Source organism: Neolamprologus multifasciatus, chromosome 17 (assembly GCF_963576455.1).
Source record: "Neolamprologus multifasciatus chromosome 17, fNeoMul1.2, whole genome shotgun sequence".
Taxonomy (NCBI): Eukaryota; Metazoa; Chordata; class Actinopteri; order Cichliformes; family Cichlidae; genus Neolamprologus; species Neolamprologus multifasciatus.
In genome coordinates this window covers 6,652,579-6,676,904 of record NC_140455.1, presented here as the reverse complement: position 1 = coordinate 6,676,904, position 24,326 = coordinate 6,652,579, and the positions used below count along the sequence as shown (strand labels likewise).

The following is a 24,326-nucleotide window of genomic DNA, read 5'->3' as shown; positions in this document are numbered from 1 at the left end:
CATTTTCAGCCACTCATTCAGGGCAAACTGGTAATATACTATAAAATAGATCTAGGGACAGGCTTTGGGGTCATAGACTCTATTTTTAGTTTCCTTTTCTACTTTGGGCATAGTCTCAGGTCTGTTGATGAATGAGGTTTGCGAAGATACTGGTTCCAGGCAAGGAAAGCGGTAAATGTGGCGAACAAAAGTAAGATTGCATTTCCCGAAATGCAATCTCGAAACCACTGGCTATCATCTGGGGACAATTTGGTTTTCTAGCAATTGATCTGCAGATGTAAATAATGACATCTGCTAGCTGCACCAGAAGCACTGAAATATTGACCACTGTCCCCAAAAGCTAAGGTAGCAAGCAACTGATGAGCTCAGATATGGCTGTGATGGTGTTAAAACCTTTTCAGGTCCAGCCATGATTGGTGACTTTCCACATTTTTTTGGAAGGCAATACAGCCTTTGGGAAAGCTTAATAACTAAAATCTTAGAAACATCCACTGCTGGCTATAGACTGTGACTTTCACTTTCTGCTTTACTCCAGGCAAGTGTTTTATATGTAGTCTATGTAAACAGCAATGCTTACTTTCAAATTATTTCCCCCCCCCAAAATGAGCCAACATACACCAAAATTACTTTTCTAGGCTAACATTTTGTCTTGGGCACAATGTGAATCAAAATGCTAGAAGGTGATGGATAATTATCAGATAATGATTTGTTATAGATACAATTCTATATCTCTTGAGCAAGAGCAATCAAAATACCTGAAAGCAGGTCTTGTTCAGTAAATACACATCTGAAATGTCATGCAATAATGTTGCATACATTTGTGCGCTCTGAGTACTGAGAATCCAACTCTGAGGATGACATTCTGGCAGAACAGATAATAATTTCACTGTCTGTATTTCTAAACAAAAAGCTTACTCTAATTGCAGCATGTGCAGCATTCAGTTAAAATCTTATGCTTGCTAATAGCTTTCAAGGCACACAAAGAAATGTTGGTCCAAGCGTCACCCTCCCCTCGTAGAGATTCCTCTACTCTTTGCTCCAATTACCCGAGTGCGGTCCGCCATAATGACTTGTCGCCAATTGTGTAGAGAGGAGGGGAGGGTGTATGAGAACAAGAAGTGTCGGAGAGAGAAAGCATGAAAGGGTGATGAGGTGTAAATGATCTCCATCCCACTGCCGTGCTGCTTGTTTCCCCATCCTATCTCATACACAGTGTTTCATACCGCTTACGTGCCTGCAGTCTCGGTGGTGGTGGTGAGGGGGTTTTCATTCGCTGCTTGAGCCCACATTTGCTTCTTGAGATGCAACACATCCACAGACTTTGTATTAGTTGAATCTCAGGAGTTGACACCTCTCCTTCCTTGGATCTAATGTGAAAGCTCACCTCCTACCACTGTCGTTACCCTCGCGTGATCCTGTTTTTCCTTTCTGCCCTTCTAGGCTTTGGGGTGGACTTTGGACCTCGCTCTAGTCTTCACCCTTGCTTTTCTTTTCCTTACTTTGCCCCTGTTGTCTGCTTAGCCTTAGACAGGATCACACAGAGTTAGAAAACCACCTGTCTTTTTTCACCTGCTGCCATAGATTTATTTAGAGGGTTTGAACAGAAGCAGGAACCACTCCACTGCATTCCCACTGAAAGAAAAGCGATGATTTATGCTTTTAAATGTGTTTATATCTCATAAGAAATGTTTCATCATGTGGTTTATTTATGAAAGTGGTGCCTATCTCTTTTTATGTCAAATGTGTATGAAATCACCATACGAGATATGGATATGCCATGCTAGACTTGTACATAGGGGAAACTGGAAGTTTATTTTCCTCATATGGCTTAAGTCTCTTTATAACACCACACCACAATGGTAATGACCCATTCTGGACGCACTTATAGCCATAATTTAACTCCTTGTCTCCTGTGGATTACTGCCATTTGTTGGCTAAAGTGCTCCTTTGTTCAGCAGCAGTTAATTATGAAAAGGGGATCAATTGAATTATTTGGCTCCCCTCAGCAGGGAAAGTAAAGGCATACCTCTTATTGTCAACTCTGACCAAAAGCTTTACAAAGAAATTCTGTTCTTGCAGAGTACTGCAGTTTTCTTTTACCAACATTACCACTTATTTTTTTCCCTGTCCTGAAAATCATTATATGTTGTTGTGCATTGTGTTATATTGCCTGGGGAATGATGACAGGAGGGAGATTACAAAATAGCGTAATCATAATCCTGACATTTATTTGCAGTTGAGTTTTACACAAACTATTGCATCTCGATAACATGTTTTCTTTATCAGCCACCAGCACTGTAAAACTCAATTTTCCTTCTGGGCAATACTTTCTTTGTCCAAAAAGGTCTATAGCCTCAAAGCACAGAGAACTCTCTAGAATATAGACTTTGAACAGCTCCCTCTATAGCAGCAGAAGCCATTATACAACTGTTTTCACAGGGCAAACACTTCCCATGACTTGTACACTGACGGTAATGTGTCATTTAGATTTAAAGTGTCAGATGTTGAATATGAAATGCATACGTGCCCAGAGTTTCCAAAGACATTGAAGGATAATTCCCTGGAGTACTCTGTGGCTGTACCGCTGTAAAGTAAATCTTTCTTTTTGTCAACTTGTTTGTTTTGGCCCTCAACCAACCAAACATGGTTCTGCACGAGGTTACTTCCTGTTAAAAGGGCGTTTTTCTTTCCCACTGTTGCCAAGTGCTTGCACGATGCTATGTGTCAGGCAGGGGATGGTATAAGACACTCACTGAAAGATGCACTTTATATATCGATCCAATGTTTCTTGTGTCAGGTTTAATAAACACACCTCGTGCCTTTCCTATTAGGAGGAATATATTGCAGATACATAATTTCTGTAAAGAGAAATTGTTTTCCCAAGTTGGCATCTTCCTTTCCACTGGCAGTCTGTGAACATGAATGTGTTTATAGATGTAACAAGAGTGTTTCTGGCCCCTTAATAGCTCCTGTTATTGGGTGCCTGAACATTACCACCTTGGAGGAATAGCTCTTTGGAAACCCGTTAAAGAGAGCTGTCACTCCAAGATGGAGCCTGACGAGATGTCGCTATAATAATGATGAACGATGCACCTAAACTGGCCTTTTGGTCTCTATTAACGCACACACCCGGCAGCGTCCATATACTTACACGAGTTGTCACTTAGTCCCTGCTATCTAATGCGATGATATTCAGGGTGTCAGTCTGCGCTCATCCATGCATGGATTCATTTATTTGGAGGGAGACTGTGTTAAAATATTAGCATATATTTCTCCTGGTGTGCGGCCACGAAATAGAGGTGTTAGTCATGTTCTAGATTTGTGCTTAAAAGCACTTGTTAATTTGGAAAAAATAAGCCACCAATCTCTTTCCAATGGTGGTGGTTAAGGAAGGTTTCAAAAGTAAAAGCTTTAATAAAAATTACAGTCTGACTTAAATAAAAACTTGCACTGAGGAACATTTATTTGTATTCTGTCCTCATAATCAATATCCAAGTAATAAGGATGGATTAATTGCTTATTCATCACCTAACACCCGGTCCCTAATCCCATCCCTGATTATCATAACAGGCATTATCATGGGTGGCTCAGTGTTGCCACACGAGATGCTGGATCCTCACGGTTGAACTGTTGAGCTGCTGTGGTGTTTGAATTTTGCATGTACTTTCCCATTTTCCTCATGCATGAGTATCAGGGTTTTTTTTGGCCATTTACATGTTTGTTTCCTGGTCTTGTTTCCTCATTAAATCGAGCTTCCTTCCCTATATGTGCCATGAAATACTCCAGCTTAGAAGCACAAAGTATAAGGTTTAGTCAAAAATAGATCCTGATGTTCTGTCAAGCAATAGAAACGTTCTGGTTCTATGCAAAGGTAGTTCGTGGAATAAGTCTTATTTGCCTGTAGCTTGACTGGGTGCAGTCAGGATACTTACTAGACGGGTGGAAAAAATGAAGTGATTTGAATGAAGTGAACGTCAAAGGTTCTCAACTATGTTACCCAACTATGTCATTAGAGCAACTGAATACATACATGCATAAATAACAAAGCTGAATCTGTAGTTGTAGTTGTATAGCAGGCTGTGTATTACAGTACTGTGATGCCTGGAGGTTTAATGTGCAGGCTTACCCATCGGGTTTTTTTCCTTTGCTTTCCTTTCCTGATGTAAGTGCAACTGACCCTTGACAGTAAAAACCTGAGGCTGTCTTTGCTCATGTAAATGTGGCACATCTGTAATTTACTGCTTACAGCTCGACAATGTAGACCTGTGACTGTCACAGCCTTTTCTGCTTGATTGGCAGTCGATGAAATTATCATTTCTTCTTCCATCCACCTACACCTCTACCTCATCCCCCTTTCTGGCAAGAATGCTGACTCATGATTTTCATACATCATTACCCCCCCCCCCCCACCCCCCCACCCAAGCTTTCTGCATTTTCATCACTGTGGATGTGCTGGCGTCTTCCTCCTCCGCTCGAAACGTTCCCATTCCAGTGTTTGTTTCTTCTGCACTGACTGTGCCGCATAATCCTGTCATGTGTTGTCTCTTAAGAAGACTTTTTAGGAACAGGCTTTCATCTGCTTCTACAAGAAATTCTTCCGAGTTGACGGCTTTTCCCAGGCCTTTAGGGATCTGTAAACAGTGCAAGAGCAGCTGAAGTGGTGGGCAGTCCTGCTGTTCTATGGGCAGGCCACAATGACTTTGGCATGCAGGACAATCAAGGGCTCCTTTCTTTTTTTTCTTGAATGTCTTTCTTGCTCTCTAGTTACATTCAGTCACTCTTTTTTTTTCCAACTCTCCTCTTCCTTTTGCCACCTCCTCCTATTCCCCCCTCCCTTTTTTATCTGGGAACAGAGGCTTATGAAGGCACTGACCCCAATACCAGTTTGCTGAGGATGAAGAGTTGAATGAAAGCAAATGAAACACAAAGACCTCCCTTACTCAGCTGAAGCCACACACGCACTAGAACACAGGATGAACTTTCAGACAGTTGGTTTTACATCTTCCGCACACTGAAGTTCTCTTTTAAAGGCCAATGTCTGTCTGGGGCTTACTTACAGATTTTATATGAGAACACATGTCATTATCATTGATATACTGGTTTATATGTGTATGTGGGGGGGGTTATGTATATGACTGATTGCCCCTTTTTTGCACAGCAGGTTTGCTTTAAAGGAGTTTTAAAAACCTGTAACAATCTGGTTGTATGGTGCAAATCATTTTAAGATAACTTCACCTTCATCTTTCCTTGAAAAAACGGCAATAATCAAGATCATTTGTAGCAGAATTATGCTACGTAATCAGACTCACCAATCCCCTCACAGATTTACACGAACTCGTGATGGCATGAGTGGTTGTGCCCAGAGTGGATCAAAGTCTTTTCAACTTGACACAAAAGTGGAACTTCCAGATGTCTTCATCCTGACTTTGTTCCAATTTTATTTTACTTTATTGCATCTTTAATTGACTTTCCTCATTATCTTGACAAAGCTGAAGAAATCACCATAGAGGGTACAAAAGATACCAAAATATTCCCCGGCCAGCCGAGACATGCAACCTCTCCAGCATGTCCTCCTTCCAGTAGTACATACCTAGAACATCTTACCCAGGAGGTGACCACCTCACCTGACTCCTTTCGATGTGGAGTTGTAGCTGCACCTCCCAAACGGCCGAACTCCTTACCCATCTGTAATTGAGAGGACCTCTACCCTTCTGAGAAAGCTCATTTCCGCTGCTTGTAACCACAATCTTAATCTTTCACCTTCAAAATATAATAATAGTAGCCCTAACAAAAAGGTCAGGCCTAGATGAACAGAGTCACAGCGTTTTTCCATGACGATGTCTGGGCAGCAGCTCCATCTGGTGGCAGTTGGCTGCTATGAAACAAGGCTATTTGGGCTAGCACTGCTAACGAAGGCTACACTTACTAGGGTTTTGACCCTACAACATATTGTGCCTTAGCAACTTAGCAAACCAATCTGCCACTGTGTCATTCATAAAGAGGTTTAAAATAGAGTGCTAATAATGTGATTAAATGTTTCAAATAGCTCTTAGAAGACACATGCAGTGTGTGGATAGATGGTATTTATTGTCGTTCATTAGATTGTGCTCGAATGTTTTCTTAGTGCTTCTTAACTCTCAAATTGGTCTGATTTTGATTCTCTTATTTAAACCAGTAAATTAGTTGCCCAGGGATATCTCTGTGGACTGTCTTGACACTTGGTAAAATTCCATTCTAAAAGTCTAGCGGGATAATTGGTATTGACCACAGCACAGCTCGTGCCAGAGAGCACAGAGTCACAAAATGCTGTTAAACTTCTTCACTCAAGGGAAAGAGGACATTATTTGATCCCAGGTGGTTGTTGCCTCCACAGCTACTAATTAACCCCCTCCAACACTGAAACAATGATAGCCTTGCTAAGGCTATTGCCAATCTTCGTCCAATATGCTGTTTTCTGCAAAAAAATTGTTCCACAACCAGTCATGCCTTTGCCTAGTTTATGTGTGAAAATGTGGTTAACTTATTTGTTTATCTGTATGACTCCTCAAAAAACAGACTCGTCAGATGGACCACCTGTACTTGTACGAACAGTCACCTAGACCTCACAGTCCCACATTGTGGCTTTAATCTCACTCCCACTTGCACAATTTGAGGATGAGTGTAGGTGGTGTGATTCCTTAAAAAGATCAAAGTAGCTAAAGCAAAATCTGAGAACAAAGAAAGGAGTGTTATTCTCAATTTGCCTAAAAAGGAGAGGCTTTAGCTGCGTAGCACTTGTACCCTTTAACTTTGTACTTGGCAGAGTGTTTAAACACCATCTTATTTTTAGTGATGGAGAAAAGGCAGGGGGGAAAAAAGGAAAATTAGTCGCAAGATCTTAAAGGAAATAATTGGATAAAATATTCCATATATGGAATTTAGCTTGTTTAAAAATGACCCTTGTTCTTGTTCGTATTATTTGTAATGTGCAGAATGTGTGCTCTCTCTTTCACATATACAGTACATACATGCACACACAAACTGTGAGCCGTGGTAATGAAATGCCTGACTGTCAGAAAGGCTTAAACCTGTTTCAGATGGTTTCCTTTTATTTGCCTTTTTTAATAAAAACGGGATTACTGCATCCCAGCCACAGTGTGGAGTTATGATATAGAGGCATGGCACTGACAGACAGTTACATATGGGGCTGAGCACTGTGGGACAAGCCTCAGGAACAGGAGAAAATCTCCTCACTATTGATTTGTCTGGTTGGAATCGGTTTTGAAGGGCCTCCCTTCTGTTAGTGACTTTATTTTCTGTAAGCAAAAATGCTTTTAGCATTAAGATTAAGACAAATGGCTTAATATGAGTGTTTAATGGTTATATCCAACCAAAACCAGACCCGGTACAGTGTGTGTTACTGCTCGACAAGAAGGTCATTTTCTGTAAACGCTATGTACGGTAGGAAGAAGCATTTTCAGTTTGTGAATAAATGATCTGTCCGTTCTACTTTTAGATGCACATGAAGCATGATTGGAAAAGGATTTGTTGCCCTCTACTGCATTTCTTTTAAGCTAATTTTCTTTAGAAGATTTGTGAATACAGGTATAAGTATGCATATCTAAATTCAGTAGACGGGAAGGACATTTACCTTCCAACTGATTGCATTTTACGTATGTGGCTAGAGACCGGCCCCATGTGTTGTATGAAGCATTATACCTGTGTTTTTTGTTTTAGTTTTTTCTGGAGAAGGAGTCAGCTTCACCAAAGAAGTGAAAATGTGAAGAAAAAGGCATAACACCACAAAAATCTTGATAAAATCTCATCTTCTTCTTCCTCACCTCAATCCTAATATCTTGAAAAGAAGTTAGGACTCTAACGAAACATGATTACTTATTCACTATATTATTGCAATTACTTATTATCAGCAGATTAGACATGCGACCTTCCCGTCTCTGGACAGCTCACGAGCTAGCTAGACAATGCAACAGCTGGTTATAAGATAAGATTAGGCTACCTGATGTTAGGCTCAAGTGTCCTCAAAATCATACTTGGCCTTTAATAAACAGTTTGATTACATTCTCAGGTTTTTATGAGAGTTTATTCACTAAAGTGCAACAATATTAGATCCACTTCAAAGACGGTTTCATTAACACTGGGTAACAGCAGCTAACAGAGGCTAACAGCAGCAAAAATGGCGTCACTTATTGTTAGAAAGGTTCAGCATGTACTCAACAGCTCACCGGGGTATGTGTGTCATCAGTCAGAAGAGCTTCACAGAGTTATTAACTCATAATATACTCCGTAAAGTTAGCCTGCTCCAGAGTAAATAGACAAGCTCGCATATCAACAGGTGTTGCATGTACGCAAGAATAATATTTATTACGTGTCACTGGACTGACTGATAGTGAAAGACCTTGCGATGGAACTGGTCTGGAGTCACTTTGCTATCTGCAGATGAACAGTGAGTTATTGAGGTGACTCAGTAATAAAACTAGTTATCTAGTGGTGATATTTAACACACTGTAACTTTAAAAAATGTGGCCACATTTTAAGAAAAACAAAACAACTTCTTAAGATTGTCAAAATCAGCTTTCTTTTACTCATTGTCATTTCATGCCTCTAAAAATAAAAGGCCACTGGAGCTCATCATGTATATGCATTATTCATTTCTACTGTACACAGCAGTTATGAAAGTCATTGTAATACCAACTCCAGGTAAATGCATTATTGATGATATTTAATGATGTTGAATTAGCATATGGAAAAGACTCGTGCCGTGCCTTGAGCGCTCTCCCTTGCATTCCAGTGGACTATTTTTGCCAGGCGACCCCGTGTTGTAATGAGGAATGTGTTTATGCAGTCTCATTTCCACTAGAGTGAAGTGCCCTTAGGCAGAGGCAGAGCACTGAGAACATTTTCACTTGCATATGGAGGGACTGTGTGTATAGTTTGAGTTCATTTTTATCTTTTTTTTGCTTTAAGATTATTTTGGAAGAATACTGGATAAATTTGCATTAATATTACTACTGTAAATGAGACAGTACATGCATTGCATTGCATGTATGCAAGAATAATATTTATTACGTGTCATGACATCATGATTATTGCGTATCGTAGCATCACTGACCACGATATCGGACAATGCATTGCAGTAACACTCAGATTCTAACCCACTGACATGAGATGCTGCACTAGACTTTTGTTTCATCCTACATTATGTTTCCTGTGAGCATTCAACAATTTATAAACCAGTTTTTTTTCTTTTTTCTTGATGAATACTGATTTACATCATTTATTTGTGCTACAGTGAGATTTTTTTTTCTCTTTTCCACACCTTGGTGAGCTTATTCTTGTCCTCCAATGCTGCCACGGCTCACTGTTATTAGCTGTAATCTTGCTGTAGGGATCAAAGAAGAGATCAGAACCAATCCTTGTTTGCCCCACCCCCCCCACCCCACCCGGCCCCCTTCCCTCTATTGTGATGAAGGAACTGAGATGTTTAGGTTGTACAGTACAAATCTGGCAGAACGGAAATGAGGAGACGTTATCACCTTCCTATCTTGATACAATACAAATTGCTTTTGCAAGGATACCTGCAATATACCACGGCTCTCTTCCCTTTCTCTTTCACCCTCCTATGAGCCCCTCCTTTTTGTAGTGCATCTCTCTCTCTCTTTTCTCTCCTCCCCCCCGCCCCCCCCCGCCCCCCCCCACATCCAGCCCCCACCCCCCACCCCCCACATCTCGTGTGAGACATCCATAAACACGGGGCGCATATCGCTGTCACTTCTCATTTATCAGGCTCATTCGTTTCACTGCAACATAACATCGTCTTCATTCATGTGTTCATTTGTACCTGGAACAGACACTGCTCTTTTTTCTTTTCTTTTCTTTCTTTTTTTTTTTTAGACTTGATTGTTGAAACGTTGCCACATTAACGCTGTAAATAAGGTGAGAGGGACAGCTAGCAATTTGTATGGCTAAATAGCCTGAATCAAGCTAACAAAGGGGGTAGAAAGAGAAATGCTTTGTGTAACATTTTGAATACTGGGTAGTACAGCCTGCACCAAAGTTGGGGGGAAAAAAATGAGCCAAACTGTAGAGCAGAAAAATGAAAAGCAAAGCATTTTTTTCCCAGGGTGGTTTCAGTCAGACATTTCTGTGATTAAACCATCACAATGAGGACAATTCGCGTCAGTACATGTGGACGCCTCATTTGACGTCTGTTTATAAATACTCACATCAACTCCTTAAATGAGCTTTTAGATAGATCTCTGTTTGAGTGATACTGACAATTTTTTTAAAAAATTGCATTTTCAGTCTGTACTACAACTAAAGACTTACCGCTCTCCTCCTCCTTCCACCGATATTCTTCTTCTTCTTTTTTTTTTTTTACCTCTACAAACTGCAGCTACTATATGACCTTGTTGATGGAAAATTGCACTACTTCATAACTAAAAAAAAAATCCCAACAACCCCCAAAAAGCAAAACGGCAGCATATTACACCTTCAAAGTGTTGAATTTAAATCTGTGTTCATTGATTTCTGGCCGTTGGGGAGGTGTAAAGAACCCTCTTACAATACCTCCTTGTGACGCTACTGTCATGCACGAGGCTTCTTTTCTACACATTATTGTAAACACAGAACAATGTTGGAGATTTTGTGCGTGCGTCTGTGTCCATGAAGTCATTACACCTCCACCTGGCACTTTAGCTGCTAATGTGTCACAGTGCTTACCATCTGGTCATTAAGTTTTTTCTGCTCGCCTTTTATTGTGGGGAAGGCAGTAAAAAAGAAGAAATGAGCTGAGGTGACCTGCTTACCCTGGTGAAATTTTTCTGCCGGTTAGTCACTTCGGACGGATGCCCCCCATTCTGCACGACGACTTGATGTATTCTTTGTGTAAATGTGTTTTATTAAAGCAGATGGGTGTGTAAGGGGCAGGTATCTTTCTGCACACACACAAGAAAGGAAACGACTAGGTGAGAAGGGCTTTGTGATGACTGGAGGTAGAGACACACACACACAAACGTATACGTACACAGACACTGATAGCTGCAGACAGGCACCACAATGCCAAGGCAAGGTCGCAGCAGGTCACTGTCCCGCCGTTAGCCTCTCCAGCACGCTGAGTTCAAAGGCTTCTCTCACTGTCTCTTTCGTTGGCTGTCTTCCGACTGTACCACTTTATGCCGGAGACTTAAACAAACAAACAAAAAGTTTCGAATGTTACAAAATTGTGTTTCATAATAGTCTCAGATGAAGTGGTGACTAAGTGCTGACCAGCAGCTCTTGCTGGTGGTGACGAAGCTCTAAACGTCCCGATCCGCGCGGTCAAAAATAAGGCTAGTGTAAGCTCCTCTGAAGGAATTCATTCCAGGTTGGTCCAGGTGTGTATTTATTAAAAGAGGGATGATGGTGGCTATGACTCCAACTAGTCCCGAGGGACCTAGTGGCCTAGTAACAGCTGCCTACGCACACACGCTTAAGCATCCGAACACTGTCATGATGAAAAGGTGGGGGAAAAAAATCACCTTTTCTTAAACTGGTGTATCACACGGCTGTTCTGACCTTGTTCTGGGTTGCTACGAGTTACAGGCATGTGTCAGAACACCGGCTTTGTCTGTGCAGCCTCGACAAGCGTTCTTCCCGTGTGCGTATTCTTGTGTGGTTTTGGCACGTGTGATATGTTAGCTGTCCAGAATCTCAGAAATCAGTCATTTCCACCTCCCTCAAAAATCCCCTTCAAACCAAAACCTACAGCCCCATTCAAAGCGCTGTCGGGCTGGAGAACCATCTAAACACCACATTACAGGAAATAATGGAGGAATTATCCTATAATGTACTTTGTCACAGGAATGGAAGGGGGATTTGCATTACACATGTAATCTCCTCACCTCAGAAATAATTGGACTTCCACCTTGAGATCATCCCATCAGAGATGTAGGAAGATTACCATTCACTCTAGACAAAGATGGGAAGCAAATGAGGGATTTTAAGGAACACTGGGAATCTTTTTAGTTTCACAAGGCCTGCTGATGGACAGAGAAATAAGTCCTTGGCTACAAAGAAAAGCTGCAGAAATGTCGGGTTTAAGGTAGTGTTATGTGTGAAATTCATGAAAATATTTTCTGCTTTTTTATAGTAAAGCTGAAAAAATTAGTGTTTGGGAAATGAAAAGAGGATATGTTTGTGATGTTTGCTGTTTAAAAATAGGCCATGGAGTTAAAGAAGTTCAAAGTATCTGCTGAACTTCTTATTGTTTTGCAAAGACAGCAAGTTTATTGTGGAATCATTTCTCAAGCACCCTAGACTTTCAAGTCCAGTGATTGTGCACAAGTGTAAAAGGAGTGAAACATCTTCCTTTTGACTGATCAGAAATTGCCAGTTGATTCCCTCGGCACCCTGAGCAGAAGCAGAGAGAGGCACCTTTGGACATCTTTTAAAAGAATCCTTTAAAGCTTTATTTACTCCTTTTGCTGAGTGGTTTGGGCAGTTTGAAGAACAGTTTTTTGAAATCTTTGGTGGATTTTCTTTTCTTGATCCAAGTTAAGTGTAATATTTAGATGTAATTCAACTAAAATCCAAGTACTTTGACATTTTAATTTTCAAAGTGTTACCATGTCCACTGACATGTGCAATTATGTCTGCCAAGTAGTCCAAGTTCAGTAATTAATGAGACGTTGCAGACTCTAATGCACATTAGAAGGACATAAAATATCTTTGATCTGCATTTGATTGTGGTGCTTGTATACAAGAGCGGTCAAAGCTGCCTTTGAGATCAGCAGCTATCTCTGTAGCCATGACGTGGATCGTCATCAGAAAAGAGACTGCTGCATATTCAGCGGTATGAAATAGGAATGGCACAGCAGTGGCCCACGGGAAAGAAAAAGGAAAAGGTTGGAGGTTAATACATATCCCCAGACACATACATATATAGTACAGAGGGAGGAGAAGCTGTTATGGTGGGCTGCTATCCATCCCCTGCCCCAGTACTGGCAGGAACTGAAGTTAACGCACGCTCACATGAACACACACCCGAACAAAATGTGTGCTCTCTAATAACCTCCCTCTTTGTAAATCTGCTCACACACAGATTGGACTCCTGAGTCTGGTTCCTGGCTTTAGTCACTGTGAAAATTGAAGCCTTCAGGATTCCCATTGTAACAGGCCAAAATTACTTGGACACCAGCTGGGCGTGTGCAAGCATATATACATGTTTATGTGATCCTTGTGCGTCTGTGTGTGTGCATGCAATATGTCGCAGTAGAATTGTAGGCATAGGAGACTACCGGTATTCTGCTGGTTTCCATATATGGACGTTTTTGCCCCGCGTTCTTCGTACACAAATAATCTGTGTGCAAATGGTAAACGGCTCCAAGTGTGCTTCTGCTTTCTGTTTTAGAAAGCAGAAAAAGGACGCTACCTCATATCATTCGATGTGAAGTATCCGCAAATTTTCCCTGCTCAACACATGGCAAAGATACGTGACATAAATAGGATGGGTTTCAGCCACTGATTTCATGAATACCTAGGCCATCTAGTTTATTGCCAAGTAGCAAGTTTATTTCTGAGCACCGGTTCCCCACTGGCCTGCTCACATTAATCTCAGTCCACAGGCGAACCAAATGCACAGAGCTACCGAGCAACAAGTAACGGTAGCTATTAAATCACCACAGAGGAAGGGCATTACCACAGAGTACTGCTGGAGCGTTCTAGTGTCTGAACAGGTTAAGGCACATACTGTGTGCTCATTATAGCCTGGATTTAAATGATAATGAGTTCACTCGATCGACTCAAGGTTTCTATTAAAAGAGACCAGCGTTACTTTTTGACAAAAAGGAAAAAAAGCTGAAATGGTGGACTAATTCTTGAATGTGGGTTGTATGTTTGCAGAGCACTACACCTTAATTCTAGGGTCTTAGGGATGCTGTGCCTTTAAATGAAAGGCATAATAAAATATTTGAAAGTAAACTTTATTGGCTGATGAACATATTTTAATGTAGGCGTTGCTATTAACCCATAAATTGCTTAAGGGTGTTTTACACCATTAGTTTGTTTACCCTGGTCTGAGTTTGTCGGCATGTGGCTGTTTCCCATGGTTTTATTTTTTCACACACAGGAAAATCCAAGTAAACTCCAAGCAAACCAAAATGTGGTCTGTACCACGTGAGAGTATTCAGTCCACTTATTGGCCAGATCTGTCTGGGGCAGGGCAACAAAAGTAAAGCCAGGAAGAAGGTGTTGTGTTCTAGACTACTGGAGAACATGGAGAATTTACTTTATTTTCATTTCACGGCTAGCTGCTAGCCCGTACAGACTTTTGCACATCTATAGCACCTTGCTGCATACAGAATACAAAGCAAATATGAAAGTTCCACATGAAACTTTAATATTTAGGTTTTAGGGTGGTTTCACACAGCACTGTTTAGTCAGTTTAAAGTCATTTTCCACCTTTGACCTCTTGTTATTCAGTTTGCCACTATGTTCATGTGTATAAGGTCAGTTTTTGAGACATGGGGAGGGGGACGAAAATCCAGGTTTTCTTACTATAAAATGCCTTTTTTATCAGTTGATTTGAAGGACCCATTGGTCATGGTTGCTGGAGCGTAAATGCATGCGGTCTGCAAAGTATTTGATCTGTATGGCAACAACTGTAGATTCAGAGGAAATGCATTTTTAACACAGCTATTATTGGTACCTGCCCAGCAGCTCTGAGGTGAAGCAATGTCTGCTCAACCGCTTTGATTCGATTGTGATGGGGACAGTTTTCATGGAAAAGAAGGCTGGTGTTTGCCTCTTGAATCAATAAGCCATTAGCAACCAAAGAAGCAGATGTTGTCAATGTTTGTCCTCGAGGCATCACACTCACCTCAGCTGTTAGGTTTTCATTTTGTTACCTCTCTCACCTCTTGTGCGGATGTGTCCTGGACCCAGACAGGTTGAACTTGGCGCTAGAGCCTCCTTAGAGCTTTGTTCAGGTTGTGCCTTCGCTGATGTGGCTTTGCAAACATGTCAGTGAGTCGTGAAATGAGATTTCTCTGCTATCATTGATGGACCGAGAAGGAATGCCACATCTGAGTCGGACTGAATGCCCCGCTGCTTTTCCCCTTTGCCTGCTCGCAGCACAGGCATGTCTAACCATCACTAAGACGGATCGATAGAGCTGAGCTCTGTAAGCTGCCTGCTGCCAATACAGGGAATACTGTATGCTGTAATGGGATGGGGATATTAAGCAGTTAAAGAGGATGGTTTTAGCTAAGCAATAGCAAGATGTGATTAGCGTATTTGGAGGAAAAAAAAGGATTTGTTTGCATAAGTTTTTTAACACGAGAGTCTTTGATCTCCTTAAGGGGCTGCCAGGCAGAATAAAGCACGGGAGGCCATATCTCTCCCTCCTGTATTGTTTTGGGAGCTAAGAGTTCACAAGATTTCTGCTGATCTGACATTGCAGCCCGGATATTGAGTTCCATTGTTTTCACACTGTGTGATTGATCTCTTTGTGCATTGTGAAATGCTCAATGGCTTAGGCACTCCTTAGTGGTAAGGTGGCTTTTCTTATGCTTCCCATAGTAGGGTGTGGGAACTAGCTAGCTGTGGGTCTAAATATGACATAATACTAAATTTAATCTAGTAAAACAATATGGCACACAGACTTAACTATTCCTTCTACTTCAGAGTTTACATTCACTGTAGATCCTTTGCCTTCTCTACCTGCAGCTTGGCTGGATGCCTCATTTTTGCAGGCCACATAGACATTTATCACAGTCGCTGCATAGCGCAAGCCTCTGGAAATTATGTTTCCGAGTGATGAAAAACCAACTGTGAAAAGCCTATAATAATCGTAGGGACAACCCTACCATTAATCTGATCCCTCCAGAGCTTCTTCTGACAGGTCAGATGTTCACATGCTGAGCGTGAATGCATGGCACACGTAAATAGAATTATTGTCTCTGTTCAGTGAGTCTCAGGCAGTCATTTGCGGTATTTATTGCACATGCATACATGAAAAACATAATTTATGGGGCATCACCAAGTGTGTTTTTTTTTTTCTTTCGCATAGTGTTATAAGCAGAAATGCGCAGCGATGAAGGGAGTCTTGTTTGACGTTCGGCATTGAATCAGCTATAAATGATTCTGTTGGATCCCTGTATGAAACAGTAAAAACATTGTTTTGCCAAGGGTAGAAATTCTTTTGAAGCCACATCTCAATCAACTGAATATCACATCAGAGCATCACCAAAGATCTTTGAACAAATCAAGCTCACCTTTTCTTTTTTAGAGGAGGATGAAAGTATATATTTTTTCTTTTATTTTTGATAATTTAGCAGTGTTGCCCATATACTCATATATTTGCCAAAGGGCATGTTTTGACATCAAAGGGCCAGCTGTCAGCCTTGAAGGGTTTATAGTGATGGCAGATGACTGTGAATTGAATGACTTCCAAGACTTGATCAAAGATCGAGTGTAACATTTGGAGACCGTTTGCCACTTTCCTGACTATCCAAGGTCTATAAAGGCCACGCAGTCTGCTTGTTAGAGAGCAGTCTTCTTTAAACAGCAAAAGCATCGATTCTTTTCTTCAATCAAAATAAGAATCCAGGAGTTTGATATACACTTTTAATTTGTGCTGTGCTCTGTGCTCGGTGTGTCTCTGTTGAGCTTTTTGTTTCATTTAAATAGATAATGGTTAAAAACAAAACAGAAGTGTGCTCCCATTCAAGTACATCCAGCTCCTCAAGGTGTTTACATTTCAGCAGGGCTGATACCGTCTTGGCTGCTGTAGAGGTCGGTGTACTCGCTGTCAGGGTGGTGCCAGACACTTCCTGTTGCTTCTGCATAATAGAGGGCTGTAGCATGCCAAGCTATGCAGCGCTGTTGCCTCTAACCTGGGCTCCCAGTATTTTTGCCTGAGGATGATTGTCCATGGTGAATTGGTCTTTATGTAATTAACAGTAGCTCTGGAGCTTTTTGGAGAGGTTGACTCATTAAGGGCTCACATGGGCTTTATATGAATTGGCCTTTCAGGAGGATGGCATGGCCAGACAGCCCCTGATTGAACTTGCTTTTGTTTGTCAGAGATTGTGACATTTGCACCCGCTTAGAGTGTTCTCAATTAAATGGCCATTATCAGTTTTAATTTACCCCAGAAATTAACTTTAGGTGCTCTACTGTATATACCATGAGTCCTGGAGAAACCCAGACTGTGTAGTACTGCCAGTAAAGTCTTCAATCTGGTAGTCCAGTAAAAAGAGCTTCCTAATATAATAGTTAATGTTGGGAAAAAAGTTTTTTTTTTTTAATGCAACACATGCTCTTGTCTAGATCCTAACAAAGTAGTTTTTGCTGCCTAAACTGATTTTAAATAGAAAGTGAAATTCCATTTTAAATTGTAAGTCCAAAACACCCAAGTCCCACAGCTGAGAGGTGTCTGATTTATGCCACAGCCACATCTGCTACCTCTTTTTTTTGGATTGTTAGATACTTTTTGTTGAACTGATAAAATCAGTTGATAATAGCAATCCATTATCCAGAGGACTAATTTAAATTTGCCCCAAACAAGCCTCAGATCTAGAAACTAGTGTCTCAGAGGACTTTTAAAGATTTCCACCAGGTGTTTCAAAGTCACAACTGATCTATGCTTGCAGATTTGATTTTCCTCATTTTAAAATTGATGACGATGCCTCGCATTACTTTGCATTCATCTGACAAACTGCTTTGCCTGAAGCAACTTATGACAAATGCATTCAAACTTCATCGGATTAAATACGAGACATCAAAAATGCAAAGTGGAAAGAAACAAACGATGAAGTGCTTCAAAGTACAAGCGCTCAGAAGTGAGCGCTTGTAGAAGAAAATTATTTACATGGAAACACTGTTTCCTTATGGTAAAGTGGCACTGCTGTTTTTCTGAAATCACTCCAGACCTCTGATTAATACTCATAATAAAGCAATATTCTGTAATAAGATAACATGCATTCAAGAAGCAAAGAAAGACACAGAGCTGTAACCTGAATTAACCCCAATTTACCTGTTTTTTTTTTCTTCTGTGCTGAACGGCTCACGTCAAATTCATTGAAGATGAAGGTGGTTAGAGCTCTTTGTAGTGAGGCTGAAGGAGTGGACCAATATTACACACAAAAGCTATAGTAATAATGAAATATTTATGGTTACACATCAAACCCGTTCAGCAATCAGTAAGTCAGTGGGATCCACAGAATATGAGATTCTGGATGGACATAGGAGAGATTTGGTTTCCCTTTTGAGCCAAAAAAAGAAACAAATCTTCATTATAAAAACTTGTTACAGACAAATGCAATCAGCTGGATCTTTCCTTAATGTTGTTTCTGCAGATGAAATTTTAAAACTTTTAACTGATTTAAATTGGAGCCATCTAGAGTGGTCTAATGTGGAAAAAATTGGTAGTGATATAAAATTTGTTACATGCTGTCATAAAGATGATGTTCTGCTTTCCCTCCAACTGCATCTGTCAGCAACCTTTCTGTCACTCTTAGGGATATTATAGCCCAGCTGACAGGGGTTTGACAGCAGTTTAAACTCAGTAATTTTTAAGGGCCCTTGGACGGAAACAACCCCAACCAGCTCTAGATGAAGACAGTTCTTTTGTTGCAATGTGTCAAAATGTCAGTTTAACGCAGTAAGTCTGGCCTTCTGCAATACTGGTGTCCGAAGTTTGCAGGTGACATTTGATTGGTCTCAATTTAAACCAATCTATACACTCTCTCGCCTTGATTCCTTTTTAATCTTAAAGTTTAAATCAATTTTCCACATGAGTGTTTTATATCTGCGGCACGAAGTGTTTATCTCTCGAGTGTTTGACGAGACGTTGGTAATATTTGTCTTTGCCTCTCAGCTTTTGTGTACTGTGTATTTTGTTTGTGTACAGTATGGGCAGATACTTCTTCAGCTGCCTCGGGCATTCGCATTCCACCGTCTCTGTTTGCCCCTCGATCGATTTAATTGCACAAATATATTTACAAATCAAAACAAGCTATTCGAGCAGCTATACCGAAACATCCGACCAGCTCAGCTGGCTACCCTGGATTCCTCCACGAGTTATATATACAGACTAGATTATGTATATTTGAACAGCAGCGTTGGCGAAAGCCTAATCCAAAATAAATTCTGAAAGGATTAAAACAAAAAGTGTATCAAAACGCTGCTCTGGAATCTGGAAACGAATGAATCTATTGACTTACTGTAGCTCTTTTTCTTTCCTCGTCTCTACCGCGATTCTTCTTGCCCATTTCTCGGGATAAACTACTCTCCCTATTCTCAATCAGGAGTAATGAGACCATCTGTCTCACAGTGCTGCATAGGAACAGTGCTTATCTCTGTGTTTGCCATTAGAGGTGCTTATTGCCCCAAGAACAGCCAGCTATCATTAGCACACTTTCATTGATACTTGTCACACAACTATACAAAGTTTTGGTGACTGCCACTCGGCTCTTTTTCTTTACATTGCGAGGGAGGGTAAATCAAAAGGTGGCCCGCTTTCACCGCAATGTCTAAATTGATGTTCAAGTGTGATCTGCTTCTGACTTGTCCTCGTCTCTTCTTACTTTTTCGATTTCGTCCTCTTAACTGTCGTTTCACAACAGTCTCCCGCCCTTTTAGTGGTTGAGATCAGGACAAATGCATGGATGAAGAGTTTCATTGTCTTCTCCTCCTGCTGTGCAAATTGCCCTGTTGCTGTTCACATCTGATCTGCAGGTAATTGGATAGTGCCTTAACCAAGGAGACTTCTCTTGAGTGAAAAAACAAGTTTTTTGCTACGCTCATCTCTACCAGCCGCATCGTTTTGTTCCACAAACTTGTTTTGTGCAGAGGTTTATACGCCTTTAGATATTTAGACATTTCTGAGTAGTCTGGAAAAGCAGCATTGCGCTCATACACTCGTAACTTCTGCTTTTGTTCGGCGTCGGCAGTTAATGTTCCTTCGTGGCCCGTCCAGCGATTGAAGCCACATTCCTCACGCCTTGTTTGTGCTAGCCTGCCAAAGAGTTGTTGGGGGTGGAGGTGGTGTATGTGTGGATGTCTAGTCTAAATGATGGGGAGGAGGCGTTTATAGAAGTCCAGGGTCCATGTTGGAGACATAAAGGGGGACAGCATTAATCTAAGAGTTCAAGCCTATAGTTGTCACCCTTGTGTGGGCTCGGAAGGCCCCGACACTGACTTTAGGGCCTTTAGTTTGAACAATAGATACCTTGTGTTTTGGCAGAGAGAAAGCGAAAAGTTTAAAGTTCAAACTGTCAACTTTTTTTTTTTTTTTTATTCTCAATCTGCCTTTTATGCTTTTTCTTTTTCCCATTCCTCTAATGGCACATGCTGTTCTCTCACTCGGTTTTTCACATCTCTTCTCTTACAGAGGACTTTTTCACACATGCAGCCCTTTCTGTGTTTCATAGCAAGTATTCTGTTTAGATGCCATGTTTGAATAAGCTGCCTCGACGCGCAAGCAAATCAGCTTTGGCAGGCTGACAGCTTGATATGTAACGCTGATGGGGGGGGGACAAACAAAAAACAGATGAAATATGACATTGGCAGCTTCAACGCATGGGGCCAATTTCTGAGCAACACAACATTGTTATACTGAAATATCCAGCTTTTTGAAAAGACTGAAAGTGACATTTTAAAAAGCCACAAAAATGTAAATAAAAGTTGGAAGCTGTGTATAAAGTGTAGCCTCAAATTTACAATGTGAATAAAAGAGTCATGTTTCCCTACCAACACAGATTTGTTTTTGTGCATAGGAATGTCGTACAGTACAGGACTCCTATATAGAGTTTAACAGGAGTACTCAAAAATCTGATTTGTTATTGGAAGGCAAATAAAACAGATGGAGCGATATTGATATTTCGTGATTGAGAAATATATATTTTTCTTTACTATTCAGATACATGAAACAAGCAGATTTTCTTAACATTTGATATGCGTGCTTGGATCAGATAGTTGTGTTTGCAGGACTTGTTCCCAATAGGAATGTTGCAGTGTGCCCTCTGGTGAGCAAACTGTGCAACATCAACATTTTTTTTTACATTGTCGAAGGGTGTTTCTCTCATCTTTTAAATAAATGCCAATGCCTAAAGATCGGCAAATGGGGAAAATCAGCTTCCTAATAAATCAGTTGGGCTCAACTCTCATCCAAACTTGGCATTGCACTTACTTATTTCTTACTGTCAAGTTAGGTAAAGAACAGGCACACCCACTCTATAATACACATACAGAAATGACTGGATTTATTATTAAGATTCAATTTCATATCATTTGGGTCTTTATTAATTAAATAAAATTCACTTCCACTCCCATTTTTCGCATCATTTCTTCGTTGACTAAAAGATTTTCCACTTCAGGAGAGCATAAATGTGTCAGTGTGGGAGCAATTTAATCAGATTTGTTGTTTATATCTAACCATTATGATTTGGTGTCATTTGCACAGTGGTGCTGTTAGAGATGTGTAGCTTCTGATGGGGAGAAAAAAAAACAGTTGTGGTTGTGTCAGAGTCATAAAGTGAAAGAAAAAGGGAAAGGGATTATTTATCTTTCACTTAAATCAGAATTCCATTTCTGGTTTCCTTCACCGGGTTTGGACGCTCCCTCTAGCCCTTTACGCCTCCCAGTAATGCAATTAAGATCTATAAGCTTTTCCCAGGAATAAAGGCACTGAAAGACGGATTGTTCCATGCTTCGCTGAAGTTGGGCAAATCTGTGCGTTCTCACGTGTGTGTTTGCAAAGATGGATTGATAGAGGGGTGGAGCTACAGAAGGTAATAACATTGTATCCCTGCTCCCTGCCATTCAACTGTTTCCCACTAACAGACATGGAGAAAGGCTGGGAGTTGTATTCGCCCCAATCGAGCGCGCGCATGCACAAACACACGCGCACGGGATGGAAGCAGTCGTTTCTCTCCCTTTGTTACTTCCATTCCCAATGAAATTCTATTGTGTTGCCATAGTGTCAGCGTGACTTTTTGAACAAAACTTGAACCATTCAAGCTTTTCTCTCCCAGCCGTTCCAAAGCGGGCATTGCTGCCAGTGCAGCCGATTGCTTGTTACTTATCTAAGCAAAAAAAAGAAAAAACACATTAAGCATGTTAAGCATGTTTGTTGCAGATCGGCAGTGTGCTGTTTGCTCATGTTTTACCCTAAGCTGACTATTCCACTGCATTTTGTGGTAATTGAACATGAATCAGTAGGGAGAGGGGTTTACAGATAGCGTCAGATGCCTCATCTCATGCATTCATATTTTACCTTTACGCAATCCAAGTGACATCTTCTCGCTGTAGCTTACTCACGAAATTAAGAGAATCATTTGATGCCTTTTCACATTCAAGTGCTGCAGGCAAATTACTGTTTCCGATCTTAATTGTGCATTTATTACCGCTCGTAGTGGCTGCTCTATTTGCTTTTTTTACGTTTTAGGATTATGATTAAAACAGAATCCCTGTATTTCATTTAGTGTCATAGCATCAATACAGAGAGATGTAAACACTGCCACCTAAGCAATATAATTTCTGCATAACACTATATATTTTCCAACTGTATATCTCACCTAAAGCAAACTATATTACCCCCACAATTTTCATCATCCTCTGCCTTGTTCCCATACATTATGAGGAAAAAAAATAAAGCAAGATGCAGCTTATGCCTTACAGATCATAAATTAATGCGGTTAAGTTGTTAGAAGATGCGTTAAAAAACCTCTGCACAATGTGCTAGAGTTTTTGATTAGGAATGCAATTGAGTTTTCCTCCTTTCTGTCACTGTTGCATGCCCTGCCCCAGTTTTGTCACTTCGCCAGCATTGTTGGCTGTTTTGTACGTTCAGCAGTGGCGTGGGCAGTGCCTAAGCTGTATTGTGGCGCGATTGAGACGATAATTGGCTTTTCACTGAAGCAGTTTTATGCTGATGCAATTGAACCGCTGTGTGGCGGAAAGGTTAGGGCGATATTAGGCCCCATACAAATGAGAACAGGACAATACACACTGAGGCAGATGTCAAAGCCAATCTCTTCTTTTGGCCTAACCAGAGGGAATGTGTGTCTGTGCGGCTCAGAGGTTTGTGTACTCTGCTGAGAGAGTTGGATCTTCTTTTACGTGGAACAAATGAAAAAGTCAGAGGGTGTTAAGTGTATTGCAGCTGCATACAGATAAAAATAAATAAATAAAAGCAGCTTGAATGCACACTTCTGACCACTTGCATTTGCTGGCATTATAGACAATCCTATTGGGGGTGGGGGGTGTCATCATTGTTTCTTATCACACATGACACACATGAAAGAGACACAAACATGTAATTTATGGATCCTTTATTGCACTTTACTCAGAGGTTAAAGTGCGCCAGAATGATCTGGAACGGTGTTCAAGGTGTAGATGTCAGTAAATTGTTGCAGTGGCATGTCCAGTCAGCTTAGTACAAAATCAGCAGGTAGAGCTGTCCTTCAAAGAGCTAATTTTTTGAAATAGTTTGAGCACATTTCAGAGGCTGTACTTTTTCACTGTCACTTGAGTAAAGAAGCCGAATCAGCGCTTCAGTATTTTTTTAACACGAGCATCTCTATTTCTATTTAAGTCGCAAATGTGTACTTTTTTGCCACCTCTCCTGTAGTTCATTTCACCGAGGTTGTACGGTTCAACTGAAGTATCTCCATGACAACAAAGTGGACTCGAAGCATGGTGCAAGACGATACTGAGAATCAACCTTGTGAATTTGTTCCTTTTTGTGTTCAGTCAATAACTTTGATTTCTCTTTGACACAGTCGATAAATCAAGGATTCAGGAAGGAAAGGACACTAAAAGGTGAAGTAAAAAGTACTATAAGGTTGTTCAGTAATGAGTGCAAACAAACAAAATGGGAATGTTGCACATTGCACAATCGCACATGACCGATATCCCCACTTGTGTCATTAATGTTGTTATTTTTTCTTCCCTTTAATAATTCAAACCATTCTCTCCCGTCTTTGCCGCCTCCCAGCTCCTTTGTGTATGATTGTATGTTGCTATGCTCAGCTATCTGCAAGTGAGCTATGTCGCTATGGCCAGTCTCTGACTGCCTTTGGCCGTAGTGAGGGAAATCAACTGTGGCAGAGCTGTAAATTATTCCTCTGGAGGGCTAAAGGGGCCTGAACCCACACTCGCTTCCGTTCGCTATACCTTTATCAGAGTTCAGTCGGTTCCTATGGGCTCCTTATCCGTCAGGGCTGAAAGGCCCCAGCCAAGCAATATCAATGACACGGACCACAAAAAGAGGTTGTTTAGTGTGCCGTGTGTGTGTGTGTGCCGTGTGTGTGTGTGTGTGTGTGTGTGTGTGTGTGTGTGTGTGT

At 40.9% G+C, this 24,326-nt stretch overlaps 1 protein-coding gene and 2 long non-coding RNA genes across 5 annotated transcripts in view; all 3 read left to right on the top strand.

Moving 5' to 3' along the window:
• Window positions 1–5,369, top strand: part of LOC146498845 (uncharacterized) — a 39,793-nt gene extending 34,424 nt beyond the window's left edge. Inside the window, exon 2 of the long non-coding RNA XR_014870358.1 lies at window positions 1–5,369. This exon is cut by the window's left edge and continues 9,722 nt beyond it. This is a non-coding gene — a long non-coding RNA (uncharacterized LOC146498845).
• lrp8 (low density lipoprotein receptor-related protein 8, apolipoprotein e receptor) overlaps window positions 1–24,326 on the top strand; it is a 172,162-nt gene that overhangs the window by 35,802 nt on the left and 112,034 nt on the right. The window lies entirely within an intron of this gene.
• LOC146498844 (uncharacterized) overlaps window positions 9,694–24,326 on the top strand; it is a 31,649-nt gene continuing 17,016 nt past the window's right edge. The window contains exon 1 of the long non-coding RNA XR_014870360.1: window positions 9,694–24,288. This is a non-coding gene — a long non-coding RNA (uncharacterized LOC146498844). The remainder of the gene's footprint in view (window positions 24,289–24,326) is intronic.